Genomic DNA, 13888 nt, shown 5'->3' on the forward strand with positions numbered 1-13888 from the left:
GTGCAGATGAAGACAAAATGTGGCAGCCCACCAACTTGCTTTAAGTGCAACAACACAACAGCAATGATACTTATCTCTTGGTTGATTTCTTTCCTAAGGCAGGAAATGAAATGTCCCTGGAGACCCTGGGATGAATAATGCATACAACTGCAAACAAAATCCACCCTCAATCTACTGTTCCAGTGGAGGGAAACTGCAAGAATCCCTAGTATCTGAACATTCCAGGAAAGTCGATTTCTCTGTGGAAATGTCGGAGAGGTAAATGGTGGGAGATTGATGCCCCCCCAGCCCCTCACACACACTGGCAAGGCACTCATGAATCAGGCACCCTGTGCATACACCACATGCATAGCCATACACACAAACTCATGTACATGCACGCACATTCATGCTCACTCTCTCTCTCTCACACACACACACACACACACACACACACACACATATTGGTCAAGTCCCAATTGAGAGTGAGCAGGATTCCTTAGGAGGCTGCCGATTCCCTGTTATTACATGTGGGAAAGCAGAAGTAGAAAATACTTGTTCAAAGGCTGGAAAAGGTATTCCAGTGCCTGCTCAAGAAATGCCTTTAGGATGCCCTCAAACTCTTAGAATTTGTGATTCTGGAATTTGCTGGAGTTCAGCCATAGTTTGTATCCTCCATCAGTGTGTCTTGCACCATGCAGTGCATCTGAAAAAAACCTCGAATACTGTCTCCATCAGCCTGTGAATTGGGTAAAATAACCATTAAAAAACAGCAGCCCATTCTGTTGCAGTTGTCTGTCGACTTGACTTCTGACAGACTGCAGCAGACCCTTAGCTACTGTGGGAAATTAGATTTTTGTCAGGCGGCTGTAATACATATCGATGCACATATACCCATAAACGCACTTCCTCCTCACCTTAGTGAAACTGCAAAGATATTAAAGGACTTGCCGGGGCTCACACAGGTGGTTAAGGGCTTTGCTGAATAGGAACCTCATATCTCCATTCCTTGCCCAGGACTCTGTCCACTTCCCTCAGCAAGAAAGGATACTGTTCACATTCCCTTAATACAGCCACATCTCCCCTCTCGACCCCGCGTACATGGCTTGCTGCCTTTTGATCCTCAGCACAGGGTTCTGATGCTGCGAGTCTGTGTCAGTGCCTCTCAGGGGGGCAGATGTGAGAAGCACATACATCCAATTTGCCACAAGAAAGGCAGAGAGAGCCCTGACGTGCTGATTCACTGGGATGTGACCTCCCGTTCTTCTGGGGTCACATACAGCATCACGAAATGTCTACATTCCCAGATCAAGAGAACCTATTACTTCTCTTCGGTAAGATTCTCCTAAAAGCAATGAAGAATGGCTCCAACTGATCTCTGGTTTGTGGGTCACATCAAAAATGTAAGTATCGGGTCCAACCTTTGATGCTCACTGAATGGAGGCACCGGATCAAAGTTAACCACTTAAAAAAAAAAAGAAAGAAAGGACCTCAGAAAAAGATTTCTGAGCTTAGGACACTTGATTCTGATGTTCTTGATTCCATTTATTGTCCCTGGCTGTGTCCTGCCCACAGATGTCGCTCAGGCTGGGCTACCACTGGAACTGTATAGCCTCTCTGTGCTGGAGGAGATTCCCCAGCACGGCTGGGCTGCAAGCCTGTGGACAGGAAAGCCTGCACTGCAAACACAGCTCACCGAGTCCAGCACAGGCTCTCCACTCTGCCTCTGGAGGAGCGAGCACCCCTGAGCAAGGGACCCAGGGTGAAGAAAGGCTGGAAGGGCAAAGAATGGGCCAGAAGTTGGAAGGAAAAGAAGGTCCGTGGTAAACCTCTGGATGGCTCTGAAGAGCCCGAAGTTGCTTGGGATGGCCAGGTTTTGTCCTGTCAATCACTCTGTCATCCAATCACCCATTAACCCTTGCATTCATTCATCCAGATGTCCATCCATTGATTGATACAAATTAGTCAATATGGAGTAGACCTGCACGGTGCCAGACACTGAGCATAAAGTACTGCACCCTTTAGAGGACACTAAACCACGGAGCCTATGATCCTGAGAGGGAGACGTAAAATGTTCAAATTATCATATTAGCAAATCAGTAAAAATGTAAGAAATTCTGACGGAAAGCCACAAGAAGACACAGTGCTTAATACAAATGACCCCATGTAGTGCCCAGTAATTGAAAAGCTTCCATAGGAAGTTAACATTTCAGCTAAGACCTAATGGAGTTAGTCTGATGGGGGCAAGGGGAAGGGGAGACTTATCTAGGCAGAGGAAATCCATGTATAAAGGCTCTGGGGTAGAAATGAGGGTGTTGTCGTCCATGGCTGTACCACTTAGAACATGCAGGTATTTTTTTTTTTTTTTTTTGGTGGTGCTGGGGATTGAACCCGTGGTCTTGTGCATGCGAGGCAAGCACTCTGTTAACTGAGCTATATCCCCAGCCCCATGCTGGTATTTTCTGCATGTACCTGGATGACGAGACCTGTGCTTACTATGGGACAAAGATGAGGAATACATGAAAGATATAGCCACACTGGGAGTTTGCTGCAGCCAGGGACCATCACTACTTCTTCATTCCCAGCCCCTAACATAGCTGTGGGCACAGTCAAGCCTCAGAGTGACTAAAAATAAGTAGGAAATGATGGTGGATTGAGTTAAAGTATCTGAAGGGGTACAGTAGAGTAGCCAGGCAACTCCAGAAAGGGAACGGGGTAGAACAAGGCTTGAAGGCAGTCACATGAGTGGGGTGTGAGAGGAACTACAAAGCAACTCTTCTGCTTAAGCAGGGTGTGGGGAGGATTAGACCATAGTTAGAGGTTTGCAGAGTAAACAGGAATCAGGGGATGAAGACTATGAACTGCAGGGTGGACCCAATTCATTCTGATCCCAGAAATGAGGCACCATGGAGACAGGTCCATTTCAAGGATGCACTGGGCAGCCTCTACTGCCTGTCACCTGCAAAGCAAACCAGAAGGATGGCCCACTCCCAGCTTCTCCATAGGCAAAGCCCCAGTGCAAAAAGCAATGCACATTTCTACCATCCACTCTCCCGAGGCCAACCCTCCAGATGTGGCCCTCAGAGCTCTAGAAACAGAAAGCAAAAGCTGCCGGTCACCAGAGAAGCACCACCAGAGAGCAGTCAGATAACTGGGAAAATGATCACAGAGCAGAGCAGAATGGATTGCATTCCTGCAAAATTCCTCTGCCCAGGGCACAGAGCAATGCTCTCAACAGTGGTGCTGCCTATGGGTGGCCATCCACCTGCTGTGAGTCGGGAGCTGTACCTGCTCCTCTCCTGCTGTTCCATTGAGGTGTCTGAGTCACTGAATCTCTCCTAATAGACCTGTTGTCTCCAAACAGCTGGAGAGAGATGCCCTGCTTGACATTAACTCCAGGCAAGTGGAGGGTGGAGAACAATGAAGGTGTTATGGTTGCTCCAAGGAATCCGCCGATAGATAACTTAGAGCTGCATCTTATATAAAAGTAGTAATAAATAGGTAAGCTAGATCCAGAGCGGTTCCGGCAACTTGCTGAAAGTCAAACAGCTATTAAGTGGCAGAACTTGATAATTTAACCCCAAGCGCTCTCTGGTCTCCACAGTAGAATGAGGGCTAAATTCAGTCAATCCGAAGGAGCAACGCTCTACCTCCAGCTCAGACAGATGCTTTGGGGAGTTCAGAAGGGGTAGCACAGGATCGGATCGGGGCACAGCCTGTCAAAAGGAAGTGGAAGGCGAGAAGTAGCAGGAAGTGGAGGATGTGAGTAGGGGTGGGGACAGGAGAAAGGGGGAGGAATATGCCAGTGTCACCTACCAGCGCCTGAGGCTGCAGCCCAAAACCCAGCCATTTCCTCTCCCGTTTCCCTACTAAATAAAATAAATGTCTCTGCCGCACGTCACAGTTTGCATTTTCAATCTGATTCATGGAGAAAGCATTGGCAGGTAATCTTTATCCGTTTCAGGTGTTTAACTTTTCACACAGAATACTAATGACAAACATGCAAAAGAGGAGAAGCATCAACCTTGGCACTGAGAAATTAATCTTTCAACACAAAGGAACAAATGAAACTTCCCAGTGCTTTCAATACTTTCGTATTCTCTGTCTTTTCTTCATTGCTCATTTTTAGTAGTGTCTTGACATTTGTAAGGGATTTGCCCTAAGGAGGGAAAAAAAAAAAAACAAAAAAAACACATTGACAAATTTTCCATCACCGTACAAAACTTCCTCCACTGAAAGCCCATTTTCTTGCAGGGAGACATCACTTCCTCCCACATCTTCACCTTTGGTCCCGTCCTATCATCAACAGAAACACCTTCCTGTCTCTGAAAGACCCCTATTCCACAAAGCAGCAGCGTACCTGTCACATCACTATATTACTGCACACACTGTGGAGGTTGGCTAGCCTCCATCTTTGCCATCTTAGAGACTCACCACCAACAGGTTTCCACAGTCCCCAAATAAAATCTGTGCTTTTGGAAACCCACGATACCTATCTTTATTCCTATTGAAGAGATGAGGAAAAGGAGGCTCAGAGGATTGGGTATCCCAGAGCTGATAAATGGGAAAAGTGGGGCTGACGTCTCCACCCTTCTAGCCTTGTCAACATCCTGTAATAGTGCTGTCTTGAAAAGTGGCTTCCTGGAGTCCTCACTGATGGGAGAGGTCAGGCATGGCAAGAACTCTGGCAATAGAAGCCTAGGAAGCCGGCAGCACCTTGGACAGAGCACACACTCCGTTGAGCAGGAACAGATGCTCAGGGACTGCAGGGGTGGTGGGCTGGGAGCCTCCTCCGGAGGAAAGAGATCATGGAAGGAAGGTTGGGTTGGGATGAACATGAACCCGATTACAATCGTGAATAGATAAGACTGAGACCCACCAGGGCTCCCAGGAAGGCCCGGGAGAGGGACACCTGGGTACTATCTTTCATTCATTTAAACAACCATCTCCGTGAACCTGCAACGTTTCAGCCACACCGACTAAGGTTCTGGAGATTGTGAGATGGAAAGAACCCAGATTTTTCAATTTTGGAGTTTATACTTAAAGATCTAAAGACTAGTGAAAAGATAAGCACAGTACAGTGAGCTACCTGGGATGATGGCCAGTGGTCCAACTGCTGTCAGAGTCCCCAAAGAAGGGTTCTCACTGGGTTGTGGAGGGAAGGAGAAGAGGAAGGTACAGGATCCTCAATCTGCCGGGAGGCATCAAGAAGCTCAGGGGCTGAGGAGTGCACACTGGCTCACAACTACACAACTTGAGTCTTCATGAAATATTTTGTTCTCAATCTCAGTAAGGAAAAAAACAGACATTGGCAGAGACCTGCTAGGAAGGAAAAAACTCAAGATGGTCTTAGGAGCAGGAATCCAGGTCTAGCTACGGATGCCTGAGAGAACTTCAGGTTCACAATGGGGCTGTCTTAGGCATTAGCTGTAGTAGATCAGAATGTGTATTTTGCTTCTGGTAAATTCAAGAAATTCTAGGAGGTGTCTGTAAGATGTCTTACATCACTCAATTACAGAAAAAAAATGTATAAAGCCCATCTTCCTCAAAGTTTATATATGTTAATTTTTCCATGCCAAATAATCAAACTTATGCATAGAAGATTAAAAAGCATATAACTTATGTGGCATATAAAGTTTTAAAAGCTTAAACCATTTAAAAAACAAAATATGAAGTGCAATCGATTAGTTCTCAGAATTGTTTCTAACTTCTAAAAAAAAAAAAAGACTTGAAACTTATTTAAGATAAAAATCAGCCAATAAAGGTAGGATTTTACTTGTCCTTCCCATTCACCCTAGCATTCTTTTCCACAGTGTTCATGATGTGTGACCCTCTCACATCTATCTGGGTATTTCTAGAGCTTGTCATCATTTGGAATAACTTTTCTTAGAGTAGAAAGAAATATCCTAAAATGTTGATACTACATGATTATTATTAATCTACAAGTTGACAAGGCCACAAAACACAGCACAAATCTTCCTTGGTCTTTGAGAGGTCATTCAGCTGGGAGACTGTAGTGAGGCAAGATAACGGTGACAGTAGCCAATCAGAGCCAGGGTTTGATGAGTAGCTATTTTTTTTAACCATGTTATATATTTCCATGTATGTATGATATGATTGGAACCTCATAACCTCCTGGCTAGGAAGATCCTGTTTCACAGAGGAAGAAATTGTCCAGTGGTCATGGAGCTTATAACTAGTAGAACCAGGATTCAAACACAGGGCTTTCCAACCTAAAAAAAAAAAAATTAAAAAATGCCACTCTATCCCCTAGCATTGCCAGGTCTTCTCTTTATGGATAGATACTCATTTCTCAGTTTTCCTTTTCACAGACTTTTAGAACTATAGCTTTTGTTAACCCAACATGGCTGCTGTGTCTATCAGAAGTTGGATTCCCACCCCCACAATCTCATTCTTTCCAATTTATAAACTAAAAAGAAAAAAAAAATCAAGTTCAAAACCAGTTCAATAAAAACCATCCCAGAAATAAATGATTGCATTTATTACCATGACTCTGTTAATCCTATTGATTTTCTCCTGCACCATTTCCCTTTCTTTTACTCTCTTTATAGACCACTAGCAGTGGGAAAGCTTACCATTAGCCCTCCAGACAGCTCTAATAGATCATCACGCTGTCACTCTCGCCCTCTTTTGTGTGTGAGCATAATTCCAGGCTGGGGCACAGCTTTCCACCTATCAGTCATTGAGGCCTCCTGCTAGAGACAATGGACTCACTCTCCGAAGCTCCCAAGAGCCACCTTAATTTTGTTATGCTCCCAATCACATGTTATATCCCACTTTGGTTTCCAGACTTGCAAAAACACGGGTCACCATTCTTCCCTGGCCACCTCCTCTGCAGCACAGTGACCAGATACTGTGCATTGAGCAGTTGCAGTTTCGAATATCCAACTTAACCAACCAATCACCAGCAGAAGTTAGTCTAGTGCTTCCATACTTACCAGCTCAAGGAAATAGGCCACGTACACGTGCAAAGGTAAGAATTAGAGCTGATCACAGGAGAGCTGCTACAAGCCACTCCTGACATGGATTTTTAAAGAGGAAGAGGTAGGGGCTGAGGGTCTAGCTCATCAGTGGTAGAGCACTTACCTAGTATGGGCAAGGCCTGGGTTCAGTCCCCAGCACCATACAAAAAAGTCGGGGGCGGGGGTTGTTCTGTGGGTCTCGAGGCTTGAGCTCAAGTTGTCTGGACGGAGATCTCAAATGACATTAGCGCACATGGTGATCCCTGATGCACCTTCCATCTGCCCTTCTCTCCCTCCACCCTGTGGTCCAACATTAATCTTCTCATACCTGGGCAGAGAAATTTCACCAACAACCCCAGCAGATTCACACAGCTGATTTCTCCTGCCACATAGCTTTGTGGGCAACCGACAAAAGAGTATTCTAGGTCTAAGCGTTTTCAACCACGCCCAAATGAAAGGAAGGAAGACAAAACCCCTCCCCCTTAAGGCATGGTGGGGTTTTGCAGGCAAACCTCACCAATGTACCCTCACTGGCAGAGCCCTCTGAGAAAAGGGTGACTCCCACATCTCTTACATTTGCAAAGACATTCTTTGCCAACAGAAACAGAAATAGCTGGAGTAATCGAAACACCGACAGCTTTTAGACTCTTTAAAAACCTTGCCTTAAGGAAAGAATTTTGAGCAGGTGTAGGACAAAAAGACTGAGAATCCTACCATGTATATAAGAGCCCTGTGATTAAAAAATAAAAATAAAAAAGTCAACCCCCAATGGCTTGGAAGAGATCTGAGTGGGGACAGAGGTGGGGTTAGCCTGGCAGAGAACAAAGGAGGAGTCAGCCATTGGCAATCTACTGCTAGGAAGGAGAAGGCTCAGAATGGAGCTAAGTCCAGGAATCCAGGTCTAGCTATGGATACCTCCAAGGGCTTCGGGCTCATGATGAGGCTGTCTTGGGCATCACTGACCACCAGAATGGGGTTTGTTTGGTTTGATTTTTTCGCTTAAGTTTGCTTCTAAGAAATTCTATATGTTTTCTACTTTTTTGAGAAAATTGAGTGGTCTTCACTCATCTTAGAGCCACTGGTCTTTGTAAATTCAGAGTGGGAAAATGTAATCCAAGCATTTTCCAGACTAAAAAAAAAAAGATGGAGATAGCAGCAACCACAAAGCCTAAGTGTGTAGCTGGGCCTGGTCACAAGGGCCAAGCAACCCTCTGTGCCAAGCAGTGTTTGGAGATGTGAACTCAAGAATGCAGAACTGTGGTCTCCGTTCTCAGGGTGTTCTCACCCTGCCAGGTGTCCGGAGTCAAGCCGGAGAGGCCACAGGGAGCTATAAAAATATGGAAAATAATTCACTCTGTGAAGGCTAAGCACCAAATAAATCACTCAGACATTTACTGCTGTGGAGTTCCCAGCGGAACAGTGTGGTCCAGGGTGGTCAGGGAAGACTTCAGAGAGAAGCTGGGCCTTGGGGGATGGAGAAAACACTGATGGGGAGAAAGGAGCCACTGACCAGGAAGACTAGCTCCAACTAGGCTCCAAGAGAGTGGGCATGCCGAGCTGCCTCGTTCACAGTGGTACCCAGGCGCCTAGAAAAGTGCCCGCACCCAGGTACTCCATAGATATTTACTAAATGCATGCATGGAGAAATGTTTACTGAGCTCCTATTCTGCACCTACTGTGTGCTGGAGTGACCAAGAAATAGAAGAATCCTGAACTTAAGCAGCTTCCCAGTCCAGGGGAAGGCAGAAAAAGTGGCAATGATTTTGATGTAGTGTATTAGGTACTATCAGGAAGTCACCCTTGCTCAGGACATGTGCAACCACAGCCAGGCCTGGGAGTGCAATTCCAGGATTTTGAGTCTTTTATGGAAAATGGAAGACATGAAGCCCTCACCTTCAAACCATGTGAGGACATTTTGGGTTCGATGCTAATGGAACTCTCTTAAGCAATTTCGATCAAATTAGCTGGGAGGTTAGTACTGTTTATTACAGCAAAATAACAACAACAACAAAAACCCAACGATATAATATTGGTTAAATAAATTATGGTATATTCATACAAGGAAATACAAAGCAGCCATTAATACAATGTACCAGAATATTTATTGACACGGAAATAGGTCTGCGATACATAGTTACTTGAAAATATAAGATTTTCAAAAATGTATACAGTATCATTCATTTCTGTACAAATATATTTTCCCTATGAAAAGTCTGAAAAAAACATACTCAAGAAATTTAAAGTGGTTGTCTGTAAATGCCAACATTGCAATAGGGTTCTTTTTCTTTCTTTCTTTCTTTCTATTTAACTGTTCTTATCTAGAATGAGCATGTTTTATTGTTTGCATGAGTAACAATTTTATTTTAATTAAAAAATTCCCTTCACTCCACCCCCCCCATACACACTATAAGTAAATATTACCATCTAAACTGCCCACCCAGCTCTTATAGAGTGTGTGAGGACCAAAGGGCATGAAAGACCATCTTCCCTATGGACAGACCAGCTGCTGGGTCACTGTCTGCAAGCTCTTTCCAGCATTCAACACCATTCATTCACCTGAATGTCTACAATGTTAATTATCGACTCAGTGTAAATCAATTCAGCATTCAACACCACCTTTTAAAGACTTGGGAGGAACTGATACCTGGCAGGTTAGATCTCTAACACTTAGAATACCCAGACCACAACTTCTTTCCCTTTCTCCTAATAGAACATATCCTCATGCTATTTCAAGTTCAAATGAACTCATTAAAACAGAAAGTTCTAAAAAAAAAAAAAAACCCGAAGTTTTTTTTATTATTTATTGATGATCTTGAAAGGACATGTGCAGAAGCAAATTCCCTCTCCAGCTGCCTTGGGTAATTTGACAGCCCAGAGATTACCTTCAGGAGTGCAGAACAAAACAGGCTGTGGGACAACATAATAATGAAAAGCTTTAGCCAAAGAATGACCAGAGTCTTCATTATTCTCCTTAATATTTGTTAAGGATGAGCCACCCACATGGGCTTGTTTTATGATAGGAACCATCAAGGTGCTACTTGCCAATAGGACTGTCCATCAGCTAGAGTGTAGGAGGCTGGCACTGACACCCACCGTGGCTCAAATGACATGTCACTCACATCCCAAGGCAGACCCTTCCCTCTGAGCTATTTTTGCATTTTTACAACTCTCTCTCTCTCTCTCTCTCTCTCTCTCTCTCTCTCTCTCTCTTTCCTGCTGTAACTACAGGAGTACTGCTTCTTGCTGTGGGTGATTGAATCAAGGAGAGTGGGTGATCAGAGGCTGGAGTTTATTAAAACTCATCCAGGAAATGTAAGAGGAGGCTTTTAATGAGTGAATATGTGCACAAAACTGGTGTGGAACTTAGTAGATGTCCGCCAGTGGATGGGTGGGTCAAGAAAGTGATATATATATACACACACACACACACACACACACACACACACACACACACCACACATACACACACATACACACACACACACATACATACACATACATATACATACAGTGGACAGTGGAATATTTTTCAACCTTAAAAGAGAAGGGAATCCTGGCACATGCAACAACATGGATGGACCTTGAAGACATCATGCCAAGAGTTAAAAATAAGCCAGACACGGGACAACTCTTGCATGATTCCACTTACACGAGGTATCTAAAAGAGTCAGACTCACAAGCAGAAGGCAGTCGGAAAGAGGGGAAGATAAGAAGTCCCCAATCAACATGAATAAAGTTCCAGGAACACAAGTCAATTAAGTTCTAGAGATCCACTGAACTACACTGAGTCTATACTTAACAGCACTGTATTGCACACGTAAATTGTTAACCATATAAATCTCGTGTTAAGTGTTATCACAGTTTTTTTTTTTTTAATGAGCAGACAGCAGGTACTGGAGAGGTAAAGAGGGGCAGGAGAAGTGGGTACCTATGTGAGCCATGATGACGTGACCCCTCCCTGACCTACACCAACATTAGGACTCTGGTTTGTTCATGTTCCCAGGGCTGCATCACGAAGTGAGGTGATGGCAAGAGATGAGCTCAGGAACCAGGAAGAGCTGGGTCGAGGCCCCCTGCCCTTCTCACCAGCTGTATGATAACTACTCCTGCAGAGGAAGAGCTGGACACCAGGAGAAGCCTTCCATCTCAATTTCTCAGCCATAAGATGGAGAAACTGGCATCACCCAGCAAGGACAATGTAAGAGGCTGCCATGATGGGAGTGAGTCTCTGTCACAAGGTGACGGTGATAAATGAGAGGGCATTTCTTCCGAGATGTAAGAGTACTGCTATACAAGGAGAAGTCAATAATTCAACAATCAACCTGAAAAGTCCCCCATGTGTTAGAAGTTCAAAAACACACCTCTGAATAACCAGGAGTCAAACAAGAAATCATAGTGGGAGTAAGAAAATATCAGCAGTTCAATGATTTTTAAAATACACATGTCAAAATAGACAGGATGCAGCTGAAGCAGTATTTTTAGGAAAATGCATAGCCCTTATAAAAGGACAAATATTAATGAGCCAAACATCCATCTTCCTAAATGGGAAAAGAGCCAACTCAAGTCAAGGAAACTGGAAGAGAGAAAACCATCAAGCTTAAAGCAGTTAGTAGAAATAATAAATGTAATTTAGAAAGAGCATAAAAAGCCAATAGCAGGTTCTTTGAAAAGGCTAATAAAATTGATAACAACTGGTAAGGCTGGTTTTAAAAGGGAAGAGCCAATAGTCAGTGTTGGGGATTACTCCTGAAGCCATTTTTATAGACAAGATTGGAACATCATGAGTTGAAGGCCAGGCTCCTACTTCAGGATCCAGCAAACACAGAGGGGACAAGACCTATGTCCGTCAAAAACATCAGGAAGTAATTTGGACAAGTGAGTGCTCGAGGCAGGAAGTTCAGCGGAGAGTGAGCCCCGACAGGGGAAGCCATGGAAGGTATTCCAGAGTGAGGAGGAGTGGAACTCCTACCAGATTCATGGAACCAGATGCTTCCATGGCCAGGAAGAGTCTTTCATGGCCAAGGGGACCTGGATGATCTGAAAGAGGACCACATCTCATCATGTTTCCAAGTTCAGGCTCCCAAGTCCACTGGAGCCACGTTTGTATCCCATTTCTGCAACCAATGAGCTCTGCGACCTTATATAAATTGATACTATTTTTGTGTCTCTACTATTGTTTGGAAATAACAATAGTATCTCCTTTATAAGGTTATCATGAACATTAAAAGAAATTGGTACTGAGTGAATGTTCAAATGCATTAAGTGTTACTGAGTATTACTGTTATTATTACACCTCTATTAACTTAGTTTAAGGGTCCAATTTGGGCAGGAAGCCAGTAATGCACTTCTGTGGACAGTTCAGACAATGGGCATCCCTTATCCCATCTGATCAGGAATTTACTAAGCAGCTCCCATGAGCTAAGACAACTGCCCTTCCCACCAGGTTGTCAAAGTCTTTCCCAGATTGGGGGGGGCAGCTATGGTCAACAGCCAGGTCAACGGACACCCTGAAATGGCTGTCTGTCCACCTCCCCCCATGGTGGCAGATAATTTCATGAAGAATTGTCCCAGACATGAAAGTGCTACTGAAGAATCAAGAAAAGGGGGAGTAGCAGAAGTGGGCAATTTCTGGAAAACAAACGTTTTTACCTAAGGAAAATCAGGTGTCAAGTGACAGATGGAGAAAGAAAAAAAAAAAAAAAAACCAAACAGCAGCGAGTCAGAGCTTTGCCCTCAGTTTTTCTGCCAAGCACTATGGTGCTGCTGTGCCCAGGGCCAGAAATGGAGGAGGACACGCTGGCGGGCTGGCCCCCAGGCAGCAGGACCAGGTGTGGGTCTCTAGGCTGCCCTGAGGCCAGCCGGAGCAGGGCCTGCTTTCTGTGGGGCACAGCCTGAGTGGACAGAGTCCAGATCTTTTCAGGCCAGTTCTGCCAACCTCAAGGACCATAAATCACAGAAATGGAAAACAGGAGCGAGAAATAAAACCCTTGGCTTCCTGCGAACTGCCAGCCACTTTCTTTTGGTTGTAAATAACCACAGTTAAACCCGGCGCCCTTTGCACTTCTCGGCACGGAAGTGCATGAAAGCATCTGATGTGAGGATTTTAAATGCTCCCTGCCAAAATCGACTTAACCACCCTGGGCTTAGGTCTTCCTACTCTAAGGAGAGCCCCTGTGCACCTGCCACAACCCCTACCCCACCATGTCCCTGGGCCACAGGAAGAGGCTTTGCAGGGGCAGGTGGCTACAAAGCATCATGAATGAGGAAGAAGGGTCAACTAGGCCTGGCAGAAGGGGTGGTCCATCCTGAGCTGAGAGCCCAGTTGCCCACCACACCAGCTCTGGCTCTCACTGTCCTGCAAGCCCCTACTCACCAGTCAGCTGGTGAGTAAGTTACTGACCCCAAATCTGCACTTACCTTATCCCAAGTTCAAGCTCAGGAGCATTTTCAACAACACCCTGGGTAGCCCAAGTGGCCAAAGAGTTGGGGGGACTTCTTCCTCCTCCTTCCTACTCCTTCTCTGTAACTTTAAATTTCCTGGTAAACAGAGCAATTGGGAAACTTAAGCCTTTGCTGATTGTGCATCATCATTTTGATGACATGTCACCAGTACATAGGTAAAGGGCAAGTTGCAGGTGACCCAGATGGTTGTCTTTTAACCAAGAACCGCCTGACACTTCTGCCTTGTTTAATGTCTCAGGAGTCAGGGTGATTGAAGATCACATGACCTCATGGCAGTCTGTGGAGACAGAGGTTTGCAAGTAATTTGAGAAGAGAAAAATGAGAAGAGAAATTGAGTCCTCGGGCCAGAATAAGCAAAAAGTGGAACTCAAACAACGTTTCCAGCACTCTGAGCCTGGGTAAGGTGCCTCGGTTCATTAGCAATGAGCCCAGCAACCGGGAAAGGACGCCTCTGCCCTCAGTTC

The sequence above is a fragment of the Callospermophilus lateralis genome, chromosome 10 (assembly GCF_048772815.1).
Source record: "Callospermophilus lateralis isolate mCalLat2 chromosome 10, mCalLat2.hap1, whole genome shotgun sequence".
Lineage (NCBI taxonomy): Eukaryota > Metazoa > Chordata > Mammalia > Rodentia > Sciuridae > Callospermophilus > Callospermophilus lateralis.